General features: G+C 55.9%; 2 long non-coding RNA genes across 2 annotated transcripts in view; one reads left to right on the top strand and one right to left on the bottom strand.

Moving 5' to 3' along the window:
* LOC148662208 (uncharacterized) overlaps positions 1–22,960 on the top strand; it is a 146,727-nt gene that overhangs the window by 85,112 nt on the left and 38,655 nt on the right. The window lies entirely within an intron of this gene.
* Positions 14,655–16,851, bottom strand: LOC148662219 (uncharacterized). The gene is made up of 3 exons (XR_015939687.1): positions 16,389–16,851; positions 15,653–15,813; positions 14,655–15,495 (listed from the first exon to the last, which is right to left on the bottom strand). It is a non-coding gene; the product is annotated as an uncharacterized LOC148662219 (long non-coding RNA).

Genomic DNA, 22,960 nt, shown 5'->3' on the forward strand with positions numbered 1-22,960 from the left:
GATGAACAGCGTTCACTCCAGGTCCAGCGTCCTTCGAAGTATGGTTTGTGACGGTGGATCAATTTGAATCATTTAGTGAAACAGTCCAACGGGATTTTTTTTTTAGAAAAACTTTATTTTTGTAATATTCATACACCAGAAATCAAAGCAAAAAATATGAAAACATTCTAAAAGCAGATTATGCAGGAACACGCCAGGTGAAACAAAAAGAATTCTGGGAGAAAACCGAGACTGGGATTGTGCTGTGTTGGAGTTCCTGCACTTGGTTGTTGAGACAAAGCACATCTCTTTCTTATGGTCTTGAGCCCGTGACCCCCCTCCATGAGCTATGCCACCTGCACTATCCACTGCTGCCCACTGATATTCACTGCTGACCCTTGAGAGGAGCTCATGCCATCTGGTTTTGCTTTCTGGCTCAACTCCATGCCTTCATTGAAGCTTTAATCGAACCATCAGGCTGTCTGAGTGAAACATCTGCAAGTTTTCACTTCCACTGAAAGGTTTGTAAAGGCAACAGGTAAGCAGGGAAACGCAGTGTGTTTAAGACCATAAAACAGTCAAATGGTTCAAATTCATCCCGTTCTCGAGTCAGGTGAGGAGATCGACTGTGTGACGCAGCGGGGGTGTGGGCTGGGCCTCCAGGATCTGTTCTGTCTCGGATCAGCCGGGCTCTGGACCGGACCGGACCGCTCACTGGGAGTGACATCTCAGCTGGCCACCCATGGGCCCCCAGGAGCAGCCCTGCCTCAGACACACCCGGCCGTGAACAGACTCTCCACACCTGTCCAGCAGAGAGGCCCGACAGCAGGACTTCAACGGTGACCACGCGCCATGCGGGTGGGGGGGGGAGGGAGGGGCAGGGTGGGGCCCCACCGTGCTGCATGGCTTCCATCCCTATATGAGCCTCCAGAGCCGTCAGATAGGAATAAAAAGCCATAGAGCACAGCGGGACGATGCGCTGGGGGGGGCGGCTCCGAGTCCAGCGGACATGGGCCCGGTTCTCACGCCCGGCCTCGGACCGCAAGGGCATCGTGGTCTGGAAAAGCACGAGGCTGCAGGCGGCAGGAATCCGGGGTTCCGGGGTGCAGAGAGGAATCGGGGTTCTGGGATCCTCAGGCATCGGGGTTGCAGGCGAGAGGAATCTCGTCGGCTCAGCCCTGCCGTGTTGTAACCATAGGAGCCGCGGCACACCCCCAAGAGGACCCCCCCCCCCCGAGAACGTGCACTAGTGACGCAGCACCGACAGCGCGACAGGACAGCTTGTCCCACACACTCGCCCTGGATCTCTCTTCCGAGTCAAACTTTATCTACCCAGCAGTACAACAAAACATACAAACACCCCCAACAAGGCCAGTTGTTCTGGAGCAGAGCTTCTGGAGAGAAAAGAGCGTTATTCTACACCCTGAGTGCGATTGCAGAGGGGGGGCAGGGGGGAGATGATCAGATTCAACTGAATAATTTTCTGCCATTTGGGGTTGAAATAAAGGCCTTGTCAATCTAAGTGCTCTGCATGAGCACTAAAAGGCTGCGATACACGTACGACGTGCACAGACTGCCACAGGACCTGACAAATAGCCCCCCAGCAGCCCTGCAGTGTATTAGCCACTCGCACCACCAGGGGGCACTGCAGACCGCTGTACTGCCCCCTGCATTAGAGCAGCGTTATGACATCATAACGAGATGAAACGCAGAGAGCAGTGAGAACAATTTAACACGTTGAGGCTATAAACACGCCACCAGGGAGCCGTGCCACAGACGGTCCTGAGCAGTAATCACCGCTGGAGAAGGGCTGCTGCTGTGCTGGTGGAGAAGGGGTGACGTCTCTGTGTTTTTGCTGTCTAACGAGCAGCGGAAAGGGACAGGGCTCGGTGGTGACTGCCCCAGGGGGAGTCCTGCATCAAGGCCCCGGCACGCCGTCTGTGGCAGAATGACAGAGACTTGAGTGCAGCTGTGACAAACACCTGACTGCTGCTTTGGCTGAGGCATTCTGTGCACAAACATGAATACGCACCCACTCTCCGCCTCTGAGCTGGTGTTAGGCACGATCCCACCAGCTTGGCTCCAGAGAGGGAAGTGTGCTTTAAAACCTCTTTCAAATGCAAGACGGTAGTCAGGCCCGGCCTCCTCCCGACCCAGTGTGACCAGAACAGAGCTCAGTATCCCCGAGGAGCTCACAGCCACGAGCACGGGCTCTAGCACGACTGTCTCTACTGCCGAGTCTGCATTACTCACCGCCAGACGGGCTGGGCTCTTCCCCACGCAGTCACGAGCCATGTCCAGCGCAGTCTCGCCTAGGAACAGCGGCCTGTCCATCTGGGGAGCTCCTCCAGCTGTGTCTTGACTGCACCAGGGTATCGGCTTCAACAACATGGCCGGGCACACCCCTGGCACATCTCTAGAAAAGATCTCTTATGCGAGCAAGCGACAGTTTCAGAGCACAAATGAGGACGCGTTATGCCGCACATAAATATTTATAGGGGCATTAGCTCTTCTCATTAAAACAAAATTGTTCTTAGCTAATTGCGCAATTAGTGCAGCTATGCAATTTCCCAAAAGCCTCTCACAAAATAATATCTTAGATTAATTTGCTGTTGTCATATTCTGCACAAACTACAGGCTGTATTAAGTTTTTTTTTTATTTCAGTCCCTCTGCATGATTGAAAGAAGCCCCATTCTTCCAATAATGCATTTGCCCTGCCAGGCCCTGGTCTAGCCTGGCCAGCAGGGCGGCAGCAACTCTGAAGCTGGGTCTAGGGTATTATTAAAGGAACTACGTAATGGTAGGTCCTTCACCACTCACTTATGTAAAACACTTCTTATGTTTTATATATATTCCAGGTGACAAGTGATCCGTTAGTTGGGAGCTCATCTTGGACAATGTCTGCACAAACGTTTTACAGTGGCGCTTGGTTGTGGAGTAAACTGTTGCCTTGTCAGGTGTTGTCTGAGGAAATGATGTACAGGTGTTGTGATGGGAAATGTAGTTTTTGGCGGTGATGGGAAATGTAGTTCTAAGTTTAGGTGGTAGTGGTGGGTGATGGGAAATGTAGTTTGAATAGATGTAGTGAAGTGGTGGGAGGGGTGGTGGGAGGAGAGGCAGAGAATGTCACTGGGGTAAGGTGCTGAGAGAAGATGGAAGTCAAAACTAATTTTTGAAAGTGGAACAAAGAGCTGAAACAGAAGCTGGGAGAGTGCTAGATTATGAACGGGTCACAGAATTGCTCTGAATTAACAGCATTAGGGGGACGTGCTGCTCGGGGCCAGTGAGGAGCTCTGCGTGGGGGCCAGCGCCCCCCCGTCACAGACTGCCGCTCATTCCTTTAATTGAGAGCGCCGGCTCAGCTGGGTCCGGCCCGGCTCGCCCAGAACCCGAGGGCCTTCCAGACCAAAACACCGCAGCCGTGATCCCGGAGGGCAGCTTCCTCCCGGCGCCTGGCTATAATCGCACGAGCCGGCCCCTGGGAGGAGCGCTTCCTCTTTCTTCTGCGCACAGGAAGCAGTAATAGTGGCTTCTGCGGAGCTACCAAACGCACCAGGTACAAACCACCAGACAGCCCAGAGCTGTTTAAATGGGTGTCTGCACAGGAAAGGGGGGGATGTTACGCAGCTTCCTGTAATGATATCTGCCGGCGCCTTATCAAGGCACTCGCTTGAACGCTCTCTCCTCCCGGGGCAGCGCCAGGGGTGGAGACTCCCGCCAGACAAGGCGCTATATTGTCCCCGGGACCCTGTCACAGAACCGCCCCAACCTTCCTCTGGGTTCGAGAACCAAAAGCAGATGGTCAACGAGGCCGGACTGGCACCGCGCGAGTCAGGTGTGACCGGAGAGACCGTCTGGGCCGAGCCCCGGCCGGCCGGCCGCGCCCCCCGGCCCAGCGCCAGTCGATTCTGGCCCTTAGCAATGAGCAGGGTGCTGTGGGAGTGCAAAGCAAGAGGAGAGGGTGTCCGTGGTCAGTCCGCTTTACCTGTGACTCTGACGGTTTAAATTAAAATGAGAGCTCCGTACGAGCGCCTAAGGATGGAGGGAAGGATGAGACCAGCACTGTGAAGAGGGAGAAAGTGTTTTTCAGGGAGAAAGGATGATGACAGGACCCCCATTCTCCCCCTGAGACGCGCAGAATTAATAAATCGAATTGTATCTCAGTTGTTCAAAGGCAGGAGACCGGGAGACTGGGCGCAGAGGTGAATCTGACCCATATAGAGGCGGCTCTGCAGCGCTGCGCGCAGGTTCACCGATTTCTCCTCTCGTCCCGTCTTCTCCCGGGAGGTCCTGACACAGATTTATTTCTAGCGTCCTTATCGGAGAGTCGTCCCACCCCCTTCTCCAGGGGCTGTCAGTCCAGGCCTTCGCTCTCCATCAATGGGGTTCGTGTGCCTGCAGGAAGACCTCTTCATCGTCTTGTTTTTAAAGCAGGAATGAACTCGCAGGGCAAGCGCCGCATGAACCCACTTGCGAAGGCAGTGCGGGTATCTGGCGCGAGGCGGCCATTTTAACAGCAAGGCGGCTGTCCCTCATTTCGATCGTTTTCGGCTGTTCTGTTTAAGGGGTACTGCGAGAAGCTCTTGCACATTTGCATTTGTGAAATAATCTGCTTTTAATGAAAACTACGCTAAAGCTCCAATGGCATAGCAGGGGCTCCTGATTATTAACGAGTACAGGGTTCTTAATCTACCGGCAATAACAAGGGATCAGAAGGAGCTGGATTCTCCTTTGCGGCGGGTTCGAAGACAGATGGTGCTGACATCTCTCATGTTGTCATTGCTGTGTGTCGTGATCAGTGGGCAATATTCACTAATCGATACTGAGTTGATTCAATAATGACACATTATTCAATAAATGATAATAGCACTTTAAGGGGATGACCCGTTCCAGGCAGTTTTCTAAGGACTGGGAACACCTGGAGGTTATTGATCCATTAATCAATCACAATTACGAGAACACTGGAGGGCTGATCTTACAAGGGGTCCCAAAGGATTTCTGAGTTTTATAAACTACCCGCTTAATTGATCGCAAGGAAAGTGTTCCGATGTTAAATCACCCAGGCATGACCAATTCCTGATAGTGAAAAGTTCCAAATCAGTAGTGTTAAAGCAGTGAAAAGTGCAAAATGACTCCTTCTGGTCCCATCTGGACTTCCCAGCCTGCGGCCTGTCCAGGTCACACACCGACCCGGGGCGCGTGACCCGGAGGGTGAAAGACCAGAGCCCGAGACGCACCAGTCGCACTGCTGGCGAATCTGACTGGCGCCCCACCCCCGGACCAACGAGTCACCATTTCCTTCTTCATCACATCTGGGTGAGCTTACCTTTCCCCGGCCTTCACCTCCCGTCCGGCCTGTGACCTTCCTCCTCTTCCTCGTCTTGTCACTCCTGTGCTCCGCTGCTCCGAGCTCTCCTGAAGGGAGGGGACACAGGTCAAGGGCAGCTCAGCCTGGTGGAGCCAACAGTGAAATCCCCCTGCGCGTGTTAAACTCCGTACATTTCCCACTCTTCCCTTTCAGCGACCTCACCAGTCTCCCGCGAGTTCACATCCGAGTCTAGCGGAACGGCCTGCAGTGCTCCGTCTCCAGACCCCAGCGGCGGAACGGGGAGTGACCCTAGAGTGACGAGGGCTGTGTTCTGTGGGCCCGATACCAGGTCCAGAACAGAGCCGGGCACACAGCGTCCCCTGGTGGCGCGTGGGTCACTCGCGGAGAGGGTGACTTTCCAAACCAAACAAACTCTGCTGTTCTCCCCGCCGAGCGCCACGCCTGTTCCACAGACGTCAAGGATCAAGGACAGCGCCTCCCCCTCCAACATAATCCACTGCAAACCCGTGAGTCCTCCGTACCGGAGGGCGCCTGGGGTTTTATTTTTGGAAGGTCTCGGAAGGGCACTGGGACTCTCGAAGGCCTCGCCCCGATTTCTGCTTTACAGCTTGGCTGAAAGACGGCAACTGTCAGAATCCGATCCGTCGCGCAACAGCTAGGCCGGACCCAGGCTCGCCCCTCAAGAACGGAGGCTCCATTAACCCCCATTGAACAGGGCCCCCCAGGAAAAACAGACAGTCACCCAAAACCTGCTTAAAATGTTCAGCTCCGTATACAGACCTCGAGTAAAGAATCCTGAATAACACTCAGGCTGTATTCTGGAGTGCATCACGAGTTGAATACAGCAGGTGGGTACTTCTAAGATCGAATAGGGAATCCCCTGTGCTTCGCTGCGTGTGGAGGATCCTTTCACGGGCCAGCTGTGGTTAAAGAGCCCCGCCGCCTGCTGTCCTGCTGTGAGGTAGTACAGGTCTTTGAAAACGACCTGCTTTGTTCCCCCAAATCCTCCCTAGGCCTTGCCTGACGTCAGCCCATGCCCCACGGTCAGAGCTGGGCGCCACCAAACCTCACTCCCTCGGCCTCCCCCCTCCACCCCCCAAAACCTCGACACCGAGCGGCAGGCAGAGACGAAAGCAAGCATGCGTTACAGAAGGGGTTACAAAGCGAGAGGAGAACGAGCCGCCCAGCCAGGGCCTGCTTGGTCCCAGGATCTCATGCTTGGAGGAAACCAGGGAATCAGCTCGAAACCGGGCAGCTCGTTCCCCACTCCCACAACTCTCTGTGCAAAGAAGCGCCTCCCTGTCCTCGGTTTAAATGCTCTTCCAGGTAGCTTCCAGCAGGCCCCTCAGGTTTGGTTCTGCAGCTCCGCAGGAGCACCAGAGGAGGGAGGCCATCCTTGTTTTCGGACCACTTCCCTGTCGGGCCAGACCACTTGAATTTCCATATCCAGTCTCCTCTCCGTCCTCAGCATCCGACGGTTTACAGATTTAAATTAACGGCATTCCTGCAGGTCGCCGCAGGGAAGGGGGGAGAGGAAGGGGAGAAGGCGGGGGGCCGCGGCGAGCTCAACTATTTGGCAAGTGGGCTGATTAGAGGCCTAAAACTCGTTAGCAAAATGGAGGCTGGGTTCCTATTGCTGGGGAAATGGTCATGGCCGGCCCCCTTCCACCCCCTCCAGACCCCCGGAGCAGGGAGCTGAATTCCTCGCCCGCACTCTCCTGACAATTCCAGCGGCCCGCGCTCTCTCCCCGGCAGAGCTCGGAGCAGCGGAGCGCGAGAGCTCCCTCGGGCACTCGTCTTCCTCGCTGCACGTCGGCTCGCCTTCACGGCAGAGAGCACAGGGGACGGAGGACAGGAGCGGGGCTGTGGGAGTGTGAGTGTGTGCGTGAATGTGTGTCTGAGAGAGTGTGAGTGAGAGTGTGTGTGTGCGTGTGTGCGTGCGCGCACGCGGCCTGGAAAGCATAGTGTGCAATTTGCTTCAATTAAATATTTACCACCAGAAATACGGACGAACGTTCCCAGAATTTCAATAGCCTGCTCTTCTTCAGCTCCACTTTCTCGCTGTTGTGTTTCCTCTCTCACTTCACGGAGGTGCTGGAGGCCGAGGGGCCAAGTTCCATGTGGAACTTGGTCTGTGCTGTTCAAAAGCCCAGTTTTTCCAGTCCAGTCCAGACCCACAGGACCCCGAAGGAGCAGCCCTGAGCAAGATCAGTCAGTCTGGACGGACTATCTCCCAGCACACACCCTCCCCAGCAGCCTCAGCGCCCTCACAGTGGGACCATCCACAGCCTCACAGACGCAGATCCCTGCCTGTCTTGCGCTGAGTGCGTCCTCTTCAGGAGGGCTCTCGTGTTCAGGCAGCCATTGAAGTGCTCTTCAATGTGAGCAGGCATCCTCAATAAACATGGAGAGACCGTTACATGCCATGTATGGTCTGACCTCTCTCTCTCCGCCTGCCCCCCCTCAGTCTGCCTGCGGTCACTGGGGCACCAGCCAGCGGTCCAGTCTGGGTACCTCACCCCTCGAGCATAAGGACGACCCACCACCTCAGTTTCCTCACAGGTTAATAAAACAAAAACATCCCAGAAAAATATCAACTAACATCCAACGTAGCTAAAGTCAGTTATGCTGAGAAAGTGTATCAGTTACATGTCATCTCTCTCTCTCCAGGTTTTTCAAAAGATAAACGCACCAATGTCACAGACCAGGCAAGATCACAGAACAATGCTTTCGACTGCAATTTTTTGGGGTTTTTTGCCACCTTTTTAACTAATCGCAGCTTTTTGAACTAACCTGCAAAATCAGGTCAAAATTACAAAGGCAATCAGACAAAAGCACTTACAGTCTTGCAGTAACGCGATCTCTTCCCGGAATTCTAACCGAAACAACAAAGGCTACACTTCAGCCTGACTAGACACCTAGGGAGCTCAGTGCCATTCAAGTCCTAATATGGAATGCAGGTCACATTCCCAGTGAGACAACCGCCTGCCCCAGATCCCCAGGAAAAGCAAGGGCACCAGCGAGAGACGAGGATGATTTTCCTAAAGATAATTCCATTTCCACTGCGAGGAGGCCTGGTGCAACTGAACAAACCTGTGTTTTATTTGTTAAATTCCCAATCAGCAGGTATATTTTAGACAAGACATGAGCCTCTCTTTGCTTCATTAGCAGCTGTAGACTGATCTTCGGTAAATACCCCCCTTCAGGTGCGCAGGTGTGTAAATACTCCCCCTTCAGGTGCGCAGGTGTGTAAATACCCCCCTTCAGGTGCGCAGGTGTGTAAATACCCCCCTTCAAGTGTGCAGGTGTGTAAATACCCCTCTTCAAGTGTGTATGTGGGTAAATACCCCCCTTCAGGTATGCAGGTGTGTAAATGCCCCCCTTCAAGTGCGCAGGTGTGTAAATACCCCCCTTCAAGTGCGCAGGTGTGTAAATACCCCTCTTCAGGTGCGTGGGCTCTCAGCCAGAGTGACACCATCCCTGGGACAGGAGAGCCCTGCGCTCCCATGACCGAGAGCACGGCCCACACATTGTCTGGTCCCCTGCCTGACCAGCACCCCGAGCTCTAATCCCAGACAGGCAGGTCTCCCGGAGCCGGGGTCTGTGGATTTCTGTCTCCGGGGAAGAGAGAGAAGGGAGCTTTTCACTAGGAAAACTCAGACAGTCCTGTCCTGGGGGCCAGTGTGTCTGCAGGGTGTCTGGTCCTGTCTTGGGGAGGGGTTCCTGCTTAAGACCTTGGTAAAGGACAGACAGGTCCATGTAAAGCCTAACTGGATCAGCCTAACCCACCTCGGACAGCTGTGGAAGTGACCCATAAAAACCAAAAAAAGGAGGTGCTGCTTCTTTACACAAAGGGTTGTGGGAGTGTGGAACAAGCTGCCATGCCAGGTCGCAGGCCAGATGAGACCCTCAGAGCTGGCATCCCTCGGGAGCAGAACCGCAAACCTGGAATCTCGGTCCTAGAGAGGATCGTGAGCTCGTCAGGCCTGCTTTCTCGAGACTACTCCGTGCTCACCAAGGGGAAGAGGAATGTTTCCCAGCATGCCTGGGACAGGAAGAGTCGCTCTGGGGACGCTCCTCCCAGGTGCAGCGGGGCATGTCTGGGGCAGGAGAGCGGAATTCTTCTTTTCCGGGATGGAGGGGGGAGGGTCACATGCATGCCAGAGGCAAGTCATGCCCCGGTCAGGTAAAGCGCACTGAAGCTCAACCGCCGCGCTTGGTTATTGCTGGAGATTAAATCCGACAGGGACACAGCAGGAGGAAGCTGGGATTGCCGGCTGCGGAGGGGAAGAGACATTCCTCTCCTGCTCCTGCCCCTCCCCCCTCCCCCTCGCCACCCCAGAGCAGCACATGACTGCCCCCAGCAGGGCCGCAGAGCACGCCGCCGGGGCAGCGCCTGTCTGTGTGAGAGAGAGAGAGAGAGAGAGAGAGAGAGCAGGCAGGGAAGACTCGTCTGCCCCCCAAGCCTTCCTGCGGACTTTCTGTTTTTTTACAAACTCTTTATTACACCGAGGCCACCAAAGGCACAGCCCGCCAGCGCGGTCCGGCTCCTGGGAAGGTAAAGGAGAGAGAGGGGGGGGGGGTGGAGGGGAAGGGGGTGCTGAAGCTCTTCTCCACCTTTTGCAGAAGAAATGATCTTTTTGCGATAAATTCTCTCTTTTTTTTCCTGCATCTCCTGCAAGGTTGGTTGGACCCCACGAGCCGGCGGACGGCACGCGCACGTTATCCCGGTTCCGCCCGGAGGTCCGTCCCCGGCGGGTCGCGGCCAGGCTGTCCCACGCCCACGACAGAGACCCCGAGGCAGAGGCTCCTGTTTGCCTCAGTCAGCGAGCGCATCCAGGCAGATCGTCAAAGAAAAAAAAAGAACTACTGAAGGAGAGCCTCCAGAACAACCGGGTGTCTGAATCGGGGATGTGGAGCTGGTGACCCAGTTTATAACACGGCGCTGCTCTGGTCATCGCTGCTCAAAACTAGATCAGAGGACTGGAGAGAGCGCAGCGCCGGAACGGCGAGGCCCAGCCGAGTCCTGCGGTTCTGGTTTTGTGATCGGTTGTCTTCTGTTCCTACTGGTTTCGCACACCCTTCTGAAACTCTAATTACATGCACACAGTTAAAACCGAGGGGATTGCGGAGAGTTGCAACGGACCAAGGGGTCCCATCCAGTCCACTCTGGAAAAAACAGATCCTGTGCTTCGGCTCCATCGACACAGCTGGGCAGCTTGTTCCACACTCCCACAACCCTTAGTGTAAAGAAGTGCCTCATGTTCTCAGCCTTAAATGCTCTGCCCTGTAGTTCCCACTCGTGTCGACTGATTCATGTTTCCCTGCTGGTTCTGAAGAAGTCCAGCGGAACTGCGGGGACCCTCAGAGGATTGTGAGCACTCCCAGGCAGCACCATGAAGCAGCTCAGAATCAGGAGAGCCGATTTTCTGAGGCTGTTCCTGCTCCGTCCTGCTTTCAAACCTCAGTTAGATGCAAAAAGAAAACACGGCAGCAGTTTTTTCCCCCCCAAAGACAAACCTGGGCTTCAGTAAAAAAGGCAGACAGAGTAGCACACTTCCCAGAGTCTCTAAAAGCACAGTGAACATTTAGGACCGCCCAGCACCGGAGCTCATTACAGCAGGTTTCAGATCCCACCCCTGAATCACCGACCTCTTAAATCCTGGACAGAACAATTGAGCTGTGAACAAATTTTTGATGAACTGATTTAGAGATCATTTGGAGCAAAACCCTTCAGATCAATCGGCTCTCCAGGGCCGGTGTCCATTGAACAGGTTTCGTCTGTGACCTCTGAATAGCTCCCAGGTGGTCCGGTCTTCAGAGCCGGTGATTTGGGCTCACCTGTCAGAGGGCAGGCGTGGGCGGTCACGGGCTCACGACATGCGCCTGTGTCACTGGGCACTGAGGAGCCACACCCCCAGCAGAAACCAAGACAACCCCAGACACGATGACAGGGTGACGAGTCCACATCACCCCAATGTCCCCCTTGACAGGGGATATCACCACATCCCCGGACCCTCCTCCTCCGCTGCCCACCGCCCGGATGAGCTCCGGCCCACTCGCGCAGCGATCTTCCCGGCGGCTCGTTTCGGAGGAACGAGCAGGACGCCCCAGAGTCCAGCTCCCCGCTGAGCCCGGCCGGGTCACGCGGAGCTCCGGGCCCGACGCACGTCCTGCGGGGGGATTAGTCTTCGGGGGGCGGCACCGGAGACCTGTGACCTCGCTTGAGCCCTGAGGTCAGGCCAGCGGGGGCCGGATAGCCGCAGTCGAAGGGACGGGCTGGTGTCAAACGCACGGGCCTTGTCCCTGGGGGTCACCCCCCACCCCAGCCTCCTCCGCAGCCCCCGACTGCAGATCCAAACCCTGGCAGTCCCGGGAAAAGAAACTCGGGGAGAACAGCCCCTGTTTTTCCGCAGGGACGGAGACGTCACACTTTCCTTTTCTGAAGACCAGCAGGATGCAGCATCAGAGCGCGGAGATACGGATGACCTCGCTAAAATAATTCTTCCCCCGGCACTGCTGCGGGGATCGTTGTAGCGCTGGGCGGACACACCGGTGTCCGAGTTAACGCAGTTGAGAGAGCGACCCTCGCCGAAGCAGCGCTATCCTGACCGATGACAAGCGGCTCGTTACACCCGCGGAGAAACAGCGTGAAAGTCGCCGGAGACGGAAAAATAACTTTAGAAAACTTTTTCTTCTTCTTCTTCTTCTTGTTTACGTCTCCGGATCTGGTCTTGCTCTTCCACGGGAGCCGTCGCTGTGCAGGCGGCCGCGGCGCGTCTCTCCCTCGGAGACACAGGTGCGCCACCACGGGGGGGGGGGGCGCGGAGGAGGGGTGAACTTAACCCCGAACCCCCATCCTCATCCGCACCGACAAGCGATCTCGAGAAAACAGGCAGCGCCGCGCAGCGATGAATCAACAGGAGCCAAACCCTTCGCGAGCAGAGAGGATCAGCCCTCGCGTGACACCCCACGGGTCCCTCGTCTCCGTCAAAACCAGACAAAAACCCAACCCCAGACGACGCCTTAAACAAAATGACACCTGAAGAAGGCTCCACGGCCGAAACGTTGTGTTCTCTTTCTCCTTTTTTTCAGCATGGAATAAACCTATTACTTGTTCCTTAAACAAAATCAGCCGAGCTCCCGCCCCCTCCCGCACGCGTTCACTCTCGACCTGGTGTCGGTTCTCCCCCCGGCCCGGGCTCGGCTGGGAACGTCAGCCCGGAGGAAGGTGAGGTGCTGTATGAAGCCCACCCGCGGTTCCGTCGCCAGCAGTCCGCCCGAGAGCGTTAATACCGATGGCGAGGATGATGAGAAGGAGATGAAGAATATACCACATGACTTGAAAGTCCAGTGGAAGAAGGACCCGGCTAAGCCAACAGATACTGTCCGATGCAGAAGCGGGTCGGGACCCGGACAGAACCGGCGAGGAATACAGCCGGAGGAGCTGCTGTCTTTGCCAGCCGACCGAACCCACTGGGGTTCCGACCCGCTTTCCCCTTTCCCTTCTGAAACAGACGCGTGTCTCGCTCGGGAAAAAAATTAACTTTTCCGTCGTTACTGTGCGTGTCTTTCCCTGCCCGTCCCTCCCGCCGCCCCGGAGGGAAAATCTCCAGGACCGGAGAAGCGCTTCCGAAATAACCAGAGAAGCAGGTACATGGGTCTGGGCGGCACGGACACGCCTCTACACGGCATCCCTTCACACGCACGAGTTTGCCGGAGTCGGAGGAAGCCGGCAGCAGGTGTGAGGCGGGTGTCCGCACCTGAGCCCTACCTGCACTGTGTCACACGTCCCCCGACAGCCGTGGCGTCTGATCGCCCTTTAAACAGCCGCAAATTGCAAACAACAACAACGACAACCACGGAAAAGCGAGCGCACACACACACACACGCATTGCTCGCGCCTCTGTGCACACTGCTGCAGGCCATTCCGACACTGGCGCCTCCGTGCGCCGCCGGGCTGGGCTGGGCTGGTCGCGCTGCTACAGGCACGGAGGAGGAAAGAAAAAACCATCTTACCGGCGAGGCGAACTCCTTCGGAGCGGACTTTCTGCTCTCCTCTCCCGCTGGACCGGGGGAGCCGGAGAGAAGCCGAACCCGTCCTCGGTGGTGGTGGTGGTGGGAGGGGGGGCGGGGTGTGCGCGCCGGCAGGTGCCGATTCCACGCTCGCCCGTGTGCGTGTGCGTGTGTGAGAGGGAGAGAGAGAGAGAGATGCCCCCTGTGCGGGCGGCCGGGAGAAGTTTGGAGGCTGAGGCGCGCGCTGTGTCGTTCCATTCAATCCGCGCGGCGAGGGAGAGAGGGTGGTGATGTGGGGGGGGGGGGGAGGCGGAGGTCGGGTGGGGGGGGGGGGGGAGAACAAAAGCGTTCGGCGTCGCGAGCCAATGGGAGGGCGAGGACAAGGGAACGGAAGGAGCTCGTACCTGAGCGCGAGCCCACCTCCTCGCTGGGGCAGTGCGCGGAGCGGCGAGGCGGGTTAATAAAGGGGAGAACAGGGGCTGAATGGGGCTTTTTATCCAAATAGCGCTGGGCAGCACTTTCATTCTCTGCCCCTTTTTGCATTTATCTCCCTCTCTCTCTCCCCCTCTCTCTCTCTCTCTCTGCGTGTGCAAATGAAAGTCTCTCTGTGTGTGTATGCGCAGGGGTGTGTGTGTGAGTGAGTGAGAGAGAGGCTTTCGCTGCTGAAGAAGGATTGAGATTGTAATTAAACCAGGCGTCCATGCTTACTGGTTGCCCTGACAACAGAGATGGGGGGCTAAGGTAGTGCACACAAAGGAAGCACGAGGGGCCCCGAAGAGGGTGAAGGAAATTAAGTCCCCCCCCACCACCTCGAGCCCAGCACACACAGCCCCTTCCCCCGAAGAGCACTCGAAAACAAATGCGAAAAAAGCGAGCGTGTCTTCAAAGCGCCCGGCGGACGTGTCCACCTTCGGCTGTTCGTTCGTTCCCCTCGGCTTCACGCGGCTTCCTGCGCGCAGCGTGACGTCAGAGGCGGGAACCCGGCTGCCGGCCGCGGCTGCGGTGTTCGAGGGGCTCCTTGTGGAGCCTGGTGCTGTGCTGCTTCGACACACACACCCAGGAGAGAGAGAAAACCGCGCATTTTCAGTCGTGCCCAGCAAAGGTGATAGCAAGCGCAAAATATTAAGTGTGAAGGTGCTTAGTTTTGTGTTTGCTTATAAAGTATTTTTAAAAAGCAAAGTTTCATCAGTGACAGTGGGTATTGTTACCTCTTTCTTAGGGGTTCGTCCTGCGCTGCTGGGGTGGCACAGAAAAGCTCAGGGCTGCACTCTTTCACCTCAGTAAATCCCCCCAAAACTCAGGAGAAGACAGTTTCACGTTGTTATGGCTTCAGAACCCCAACCCTTGGCATTACTATGGAGACCAATATGGGGCTCAGTGAGGTGCAAAATTAACTTGCATTCTTGAAACTACATTGAATAATTTTAATTTACACCACCAGCTGCCTCTGTATTATTGTTTCTTTTGGATACAGTTATAAACATCTTACTGTCAGAAGATGATTCACTGAAAGTCAATCAGCAGGCCAAAATGCTAACAGTTCCCACTGCAGATTGCTGGACCGTAGTCGCCCCTGTGAGGCAGGGCCCGAGTCTCATCGCCGCCTGGTCTCGTGTCCTTGGAGAGCAGATCGGCGTGCAATGATGTTTATGTGTGCACACAGATTATTAATTTTACGTGAGAAGTTCTATGTGTGACGTATGTTTTATTACTGCTCAGCTCCGAGCACTTAAAAACATGTTCTGCAATACAATTACTTACACTTAAACAGTGCTTTTTTTTGGACACTCCACTCAAAGCACTTTACAGGTAACAGGGACTCCCCTCCACCACCATCGATGCACAGCCCCCACCTGGATGATGTGATGGCAGCCTGTGTGAAGACAGATACAGGTCCTGTTCTGGGTCCTACAAGGCTCATCCCAGCGAGTTCAGACATGGTGCACAGGATCTGCACTGGCGTCTACCCAGCTGTTTCCAAAGTGTGCTGTCAACTGCAGAGACGCCGCACGAAAGCAGAAGCCTGCGTGCCCGTGTTCTCAGTTTTGGACAGGACAGGCCTCCGTTCCTGTACGCCCCCTCTCTGTGATCCTCCTGGTATTTGAGTGCCAGCAGTACCCCGTCTCGCACGTGTTTCCTATGAAGCCCCTCCAGCAATTAAACCAGCGCCCTGGAGGAGAGAGTAGAGAGTCACCGAGAGAGTTGGCACCAATCAGCTGAGAGCCTCCGCTGTCTTCCCTGTACCACGAGTAGCTCCTGCCAGGGCTTCAGCCTAGTCTAAAAAAAGCCCACACAGAGCAGCAAGAATAGAAGGAGTAGTAACCTACTTCTAACAGAGCGAAGTAGGGCAGTGTGCTCCCAGGAGGACAGGAGCTCGTGCTGCTGCCTCTCTCCCGTCTCTCTCTCAGCTCCTGTCCTGCCTGCCTGCTCCGTAGCCCTTCGGAGTCCTTCCTCCTCTTCCCAGAGGTCTGTCTAGGGACCATCGCACCTTGGGCAGTTCGGACAGAACAGTGTCATTACACAGTCACAACCACCCCCTGCCCCACGCCACTCAAAACACACTCACTCACAATCACTCACACAGATTCACACTCACTATCACTCAATCACCCACTGATTCACTCTCACTATCACTAAGTCACACACTGATTTACACTCACAATCACTCACACACTCATTCACTCTCACAATCACTCACTCACTCACACACTGATTCACTCTCACAATCACTAACTCGCACACCAGTTCACACTCACTGACGCACTGGTTCACACTCACTCACACCGACAATCCCTGACCCGCACACTGAATGGATGTAGTTATCACAAGCGCACATGTTCAAACTTTAACACCAGGGATTAATACCTTCCCTTGAACTGAGGACACACTGTTCATGGAATAAAAGTGCAACATTTTGGTCACTCCATTTACTTCCTGTTGACCTGACTGAGGTGTGGGAAATAACCTGTTGCTGACAGCAGCAGAGTATGATTAATACACTGTAAAGTAAATAAACTCATTTTTACCATCGTCTATTTACTTTACAGGCTGCAGGATACACACCCAGGACAGTCCACACAAGAGGATTTCTTTTCTCTGTGTCCACGAATGTTTTCCGAGCAGCCTCACGAGCGCTGTGTTGAGCGCGGCTCTCTCGGTGGGGGGGCGGCGCTGTGGTGGCCCCCGGGGCAGGCGTCCCGATCCTGAAGAGGGCCTGGGCCGCGCGTGGAAGCGGCGAGCAGACGGGATTGTGCTGGAAGGCCGGGGCGCACACCGGTCATCTCGTCCGGGTGGAAGCCCTTCCATGGGAAAAATCCCCTCTCTCAGCTTTCTGCCAAATACCCTCGCGGGAGAGACAAAAGGGAGGTAATCGCCAGTGGGATTTGGGGGGACAATGGCCCCGCTTTGTGTCGGGGACAGAACAGAGGATGTGCAGGCACAGCGCTGGCCCGTCCTGTCCGGGGGAGGGAAGTTCCAGAAAGGCCCGAGTCAGCAGGCAATCCTGCTAACAGCGCAGGCTGCGGCCCGCGGGCCCGGGACACACACACGCGCACGCGCATGGCGGGGGGGGGGCTGCCGGGGGGCTGTGGGGGGGCGTGTGCCCACGGCAGGGGGGAGCCGGTCCGCACTCAGCCCAGACGCTCACAATCCTCAGCTCCCCCGTCCTCCTCTCATGCCTTGAGGCCTTGTGGGGGGGAGCCTGGGCGACCAGCCCAGACGCCCAGGGGAGCTCCAAACTGTACAGGAAATTCGTGCGTAAAAGGGGCATCAACAGATCGGCCCAGTGCCCCCTGCTCACCTGGGCGCCCACCCAAGCGCCCTCCCTCCCACCGTCGCGCCGTGGAAACGCTCCTTCGAGCATACGATCGACCCCCCCGACTGATCTCATCCTTTCGTTTCTCGGAGTTCCACACTCCCGCCACCCTTGGTGTAAGGAAGACAAAACACCACACTGGTGGGGGTGGAGGGGATCCCCATGACCTGTAAAGAGCTTTGAGTGGAGTGTCTATATAAGTGTAAGCAATTATTATTAAGTTTTTTTCCAACTGTGTTTGAAATTCTGGATGAATGCCGGATTTATTACAGACGACATACCTGTACACACGCACACCCTGTGCTGTCAACAGGATTCTTTTTTCTCTGTACGTGAACATCTGAAATCTCCAGAGGAAAGTGCCTTCCACAGTGTCCGCCTCCCCCTGCTCATTGAGGGATGAAGGCAGATCCTGGAGTCGTCATAGCAACCACCCCGTCATCTCTTTTGCCCAAGAATTCGGAATTCCCTTCGTGCTCTAGGTCTGGCTTCAAATCCGAAGCCCGGCATGCCATTTGCCAGGTCCGGCTAAAAGTTCAGGACTTGAGCACGCCCCAGAGAGGGGCTCAGCAGAGCTGAGGCTAAAAACCAGAGGCAAGAAGTTATGATCTTCAAAAATGAAAGAAAGGAAAAGTCAGCCAGCTTTGGTAGATTATTGTAAGACAAAACAGAGAGGGTGTAGAGGCAGCAAGGTGACCCCTTATCTGCAGAGGGGCGCAGAAGCAGGCAGTGGGGGCACCCCAGCAAGACAAGAGGCACTTGGGAAAAACACAGGTCAGTCTCCCCTTTTAAGTGTTCCTGAAGGAACATTTCCTAAAGGCTGAGGCACAGAACACAGTACCTCCTCAGCGGTTTGTCATAAAGATGTTGTTCCCAACTCTTTCTATTGCTCTGTCACACTGTTTGTAGTTTGCTTCTTTCTCTCCTTAGACTCGATCATACGGAGTAGAGGAGTACGGATACGGACTGATGATGGGTCCTGACTCGTCCGGGCCTGTACTGGGGCCTCGGGCTCAGCGCTCCATCACCCTCCTCCCTCCCTCTCCTCTCCCCCTCTCCTGTCCTCTCCCCCTCTCCTCTCACCCTCTCTTCTCCTCTCCTCTCCCCCTCTCCTCTCCTCTCACCCTCTCTTCTTCTCTCCTCTCCCCCTCTCCTCTCCTCCCTCCCTCTCCTCTCCCCCTCTCCTCTCACCCTCTCTTCTCCTCTCCTCTCCCCCTCTCCTGTCCTCTCCCCCTCTCCTGTCCTCTCCCCCTCTCCTCTCACCCTCTCTTCTCCTCTCCTCTCCCCCTCTCCTCTCACCCTCCCCTCTCCTCTCCTCTCCCCCTCTCCTCTCACCCTCCCCTCTCTTCTCCTCTCCTCTCCCCCTCTCTTCTCCTCTCCTCTCCTGTCCTCTCCCCCTCTCCTCTCACCCTCCCTTCTCCTCTCCTCTCCCCCTCTCCTCTCCTCTCACCCTCTCTTCTCCTGTACTCTCCCCCTCTCCTCTCACCCTCCCCTCTCCTCTCCTCTCACCCTCTCTTCTCCTCTCCTCTCCCCCTCTCCTCTCCTCACCTCTCCTCTCCCCCTCTCCTCTCCTCTCCCCCTCTCCTCTCCTCTCACCCTCTCTTCTCCTCTCCTCTCCTCTCCTCTCGGCCCTCCTGAGGTGATGAGGTGACGGATGACATTTTGCTCTGATGAAGGTGAGCCCCTCTGCCTTCCCCTGGCTTGCATCTAATTTCCTGCCAGTCTGGCCTTTATTTGCATCCTAATCACTTTAATTACCTCTCGCTCTGCGGCCTGCGGGCGAAGTGCCGCTCCCCGAGACCAGGAGGGGCGCGAGGATCAGTCTGGCGAAGTCGGCCAGTCGCCGCGGAGTCCGCGGCAATTACTCCCCGGCGCTCTGGCCATCGCTGCTCACGTCAATTAGCAGGGAAACAGGCCTTTACTGGGGACCCTCGTTAGAGGGTCGTTAACGGAAATTGAAGAAGGACTCGTGTGTGTTGCTTTCCTCTCAGTTCCCCCCTCAGAACACTAAAACTAATCCGACGTTTCCCATCCAGTTTTCACCGATTCCTGGCAGCAGGAGCAGGGGCCAAGCCTGGCCTTGCTCACAGCAACTGGGGGCGCTGACTGGGGGCTCAGTGGGGTGTCTCACTGACTCACTGGGGGCTCAGTGGGCTCTGACTGGAGGAGTGGGGTGTCTCACTGACACACTGGGGGCTCTGACTGGAGGAGTGGGGTGTCTCACTGACTCACTGGGGGCGCTGACTGGAGGAGTGGGGTGGCTCACTGACACACTGGGGGCTCAGTGGGCTCTGACTGGAGGAGTGGAGTGTCTCACTGACACACTGTGGGTGCTGACTGGAGGAGTGGGGTGTCTCACTGACACACTGTGGGTGCTGACTGGAGGAGTGGGGTGTCTCACTGACACACTGGGGGCGCTGACTGGAGGAGTGGGGTGTCTCAGTGACACATTGGGGGCTCAGTGGAGGAGTGGGGTGTCTCACTGACACACTGTGGGTGCTGACTGGAGGAGTGGGGTGTCTCACTGACACACTGGGGGCTCAGTGGGCACTGACTGGAGGAGTGGGGTGTCTCACTGACTCACTGAGGGCTCAGTGGGCACTGACTGGAGGAGTGGAGTGTCTCACTGACTCACTGGGGGCTCCCCAGTCCCTCGCAGGACAGCAGCACTCAGGCCGCTCCAGTAAAAGGCCCGACTGTATAAATGGGTGGAAATATATGTGTGGACCGACCGTAACAATTCCCAGTGTCCTGGCATCATGCGTCATCTGCTCCCTCACAGTGCAGTCGCAGGCAGGCGGACAGGCAGGGCAGTCGAAAGACGGGATCACAGGTCCAGTGCCGTGGCTGAAATTCCAGAAGCGTAGTAGGAGGGGGATGTGCAGCCTAGAAGATTCTTAAAATAAGAATGTCAACGAGGAGAGAGTTTTCAGTTTTCTTCCCCCAAGGTCTCAGAATTCCCATCCTGTCCTGGATTAATATCATGCAAAACTGCACTTGATAGAGTTACAGTAAGACAAGCCTTGTGCCCCTGGCTCAGAGAGAGCAAGCAGGAGAGCAGAGGGCAGGATTCCAGATCATACACAACCGCCGAGAGCTCCCTCTGCACAGAGCAAAGCACACGGAAAAGCCCCTTTATTAAAAAAGGTGGGGGGGGGTCATTTGGGAGTGCTTGATTGACTTTTTGAAGCATTCGTGCGGAAAAAAAGGTGAGAAAAAAATCTTCAAAATCTTGATCTGGGAGGTGGATCTCAGAGGTAATATTTATCCCCATATAAAGAGCTTTAAATCTAGAAGCAGGTGCCCAGATAATGGTGTCAGAGTGTTTGTTCAAGTTTAGTGGGGGATAAAACCCTATTCTGCAGCAGCTAATCCCGGAGATTGATGTCAGACGAGTGCTATCTTCAGAGCAAAGAGATTCATTTCCCTGGAGAGACAAAGGCTGATCCTCCACATCCCCCAGCCTGCGGTGAGATGAGGACGGGCCGCCCGCCAGCGAAGAACAGCAGACTTCTGGGAAAGGCTCAGGAGTCTGAGTGGGGGGACGTGGGGTGACAGTGCTTAGCGCAGAGCCTCCTTGACAAAGGCAAACCCCAAAACCAGGAAATGCCTCCTGTAGGGCCGGGCCTTGACAACAGTATTGACAACTGATCTTTAAACACGGCCCTCCACAATGCAAGGCAGCCACAGAAGTGCACAGGATATCAGTATCAATGTCTGCGGTGTCCCGACATAGTGCTCAGTGGCCCTTTAAATGCTCAGTTAACTGGGACGGGCTTCCAAGAGCTGTCACGCAGCGGGTCCTCTCCGTGCCTGGAGGGGACAGTCTGGGGGTGACCAGAGGGCCAGGGCCACGCGGAGACTCACAGCCTCTCTCAAGGAGCCCCGCGACACGAGGCAGGTGGCTTGCCTTGTGTGGGCACCTAGTTTGTCAAAGCAAGTTGTATGAAGACCATAAGAATGAAGGCAAACGAGAGGCAGTCATTCAGCCTGTCTTCCTGAGCGTGTTCATGAGTCGTTAACGGATCCCAGGGTCTCTGAAGGAAGGCAGGGTATCGGCTTCAACACCGTGGCCGGGCAGCTTGGTCCACACTCCCACCACTCTCAAAAACACCGCCTCCGTGTCAGCTCTGTCACTCCAGCGCCTTGTACAGCAGCTCCTCTCTGAGAGTCCTGAATCTCGGATCAGGTCCCGAGGAGAGAGGAGCGATTGTAACGGGCAGCGCCGCACCTCCGCGTGCGTCGCCCAGAACCCCAGTGCCTCTGACACGTGAGCAATAGTCCCGCCTGCCTTCGAATCTCTCTGAAGAGTCGCGTCCTGGCTCCCAGCCTGGGGGAGATAAGGGCTCCCCCTCTGACCTCCTCACCTGGCGGCCTTCCGTCTGGCCCCTGTGGTCAGACAGCAGGCCCGCCCGGGGACCGACCCGGCAGGGGCCAGGGGCCAGGGGCAGGCGGGCGCTCCGCTGAGCGCTCCGGTGTGCGCGGACCCCAGGGGGGGGTCCACAGAGCCGCACCCCTGCGCGCAGGACGCTCATCGGCAGCGTCGGAGATCGCTCTGCGGATGGTCTGGGAGGACGTCTTTTCCCTGCGCTGACAAGTCCTCCCCTGGCAAGACCCCCGGTGACGCCCCGCGGGGGGAGACAACCCGCGGGGCTCTGTGGGGACCTCGTGCACCCCAGGCTCCCAGCTTGCGGGCCGGTGGGCGGGGGGCTCTGAGAGACGGAGAGGAGGACCGCAGCTGTGGCAGAAAGGTGCTCGTCTATTGACTCGAGCCCATCCCCCCCCCCCACACTCCCCTCCTCAGCCCCACCGCCAGCCCATCACGTCAGGCAGAGCCTCCCGTTCCCGTAAAGTGGCGAGAGGTTGCCATGGCGACAGCGGGGAGCCAGGAATGCGGTAAACATCTTTATCTTGCCCTGTCCCCCCCGCCCCCCCCCCCTCCTCGCTGGCCGAGCGGACTTCCTCGCTCTGCGGCGGAGCTCCGCGCGCCTGACGCGCCTGGAAAGGTCGCTGGGCGCCGGGAGACGGACAATGGCGGCCCCGCTGGCACTGCCAGCACCGCCAGGCCCCCGACGAGGGGCGGCCCGGCCCTGGAGGACCGAAAGAAAGGCAGGCTTGAAAGAGGACCACCGCACACTCTGACACAAGCAAGGCAGGGTGGTGTGTGTGTGTGAGAGAGAGCATTCTTCACAGAGCCAGCACGTCTCTCAGGGCACTGGTTAGCCTTTCATTTCAACCCAGCAAAGGGAAAATCATTATTGTTCAGATCAGTCAAGCAAAAGTCACTCAGCTTGACTCGGTTTTTTTTTTCCCTGTGTTTTTTTCGAGAAACTTGAGCGCAGAGGACGTACGCTTTGCCTCATTCACATGTTAATTGGTTTCCAGTTCATGAAAAAGGCATTTTTGGAAAAGTCAATTTTACTGTTGAAGTGACTGTTGGCATTGCAAGTGTTTTCAGTACATACTCTGATCTAACACATTTCCAATACACTGGATTGCAACAGAGAAGACTGGAGTGACATATACAATGTGTACTGCACCTTTGTTTATTGCATCAGGTCTATTGATCTATAATTATACACTTCATATTCCAGCACCTTCAAGAACAATCACCTCTCATCTCCTTCCTTTTGAGCTCCAGACAGACTGATGGTGAGCTGCAGTGATTGCTGCACCAGGCACAAACTTTCCACGGCAGAAGATCGGTGCTGTTTCGACCCTCTCCTCTGTCCTTCCTGTGAATATTGCGGTTTAGACAAGTGTTAGGAAACCTGCCACCTCCAGATATTTCTTTGCATCTGACAGGTGAAGGCAGGAGGGA

The sequence above is a fragment of the Lepisosteus platostomus genome, chromosome 6 (assembly GCF_059453375.1).
Source record: "Lepisosteus platostomus isolate fLepPlt1 chromosome 6, fLepPlt1.hap1, whole genome shotgun sequence".
NCBI classification, from domain to species: Eukaryota; Metazoa; Chordata; class Actinopteri; order Semionotiformes; family Lepisosteidae; genus Lepisosteus; species Lepisosteus platostomus.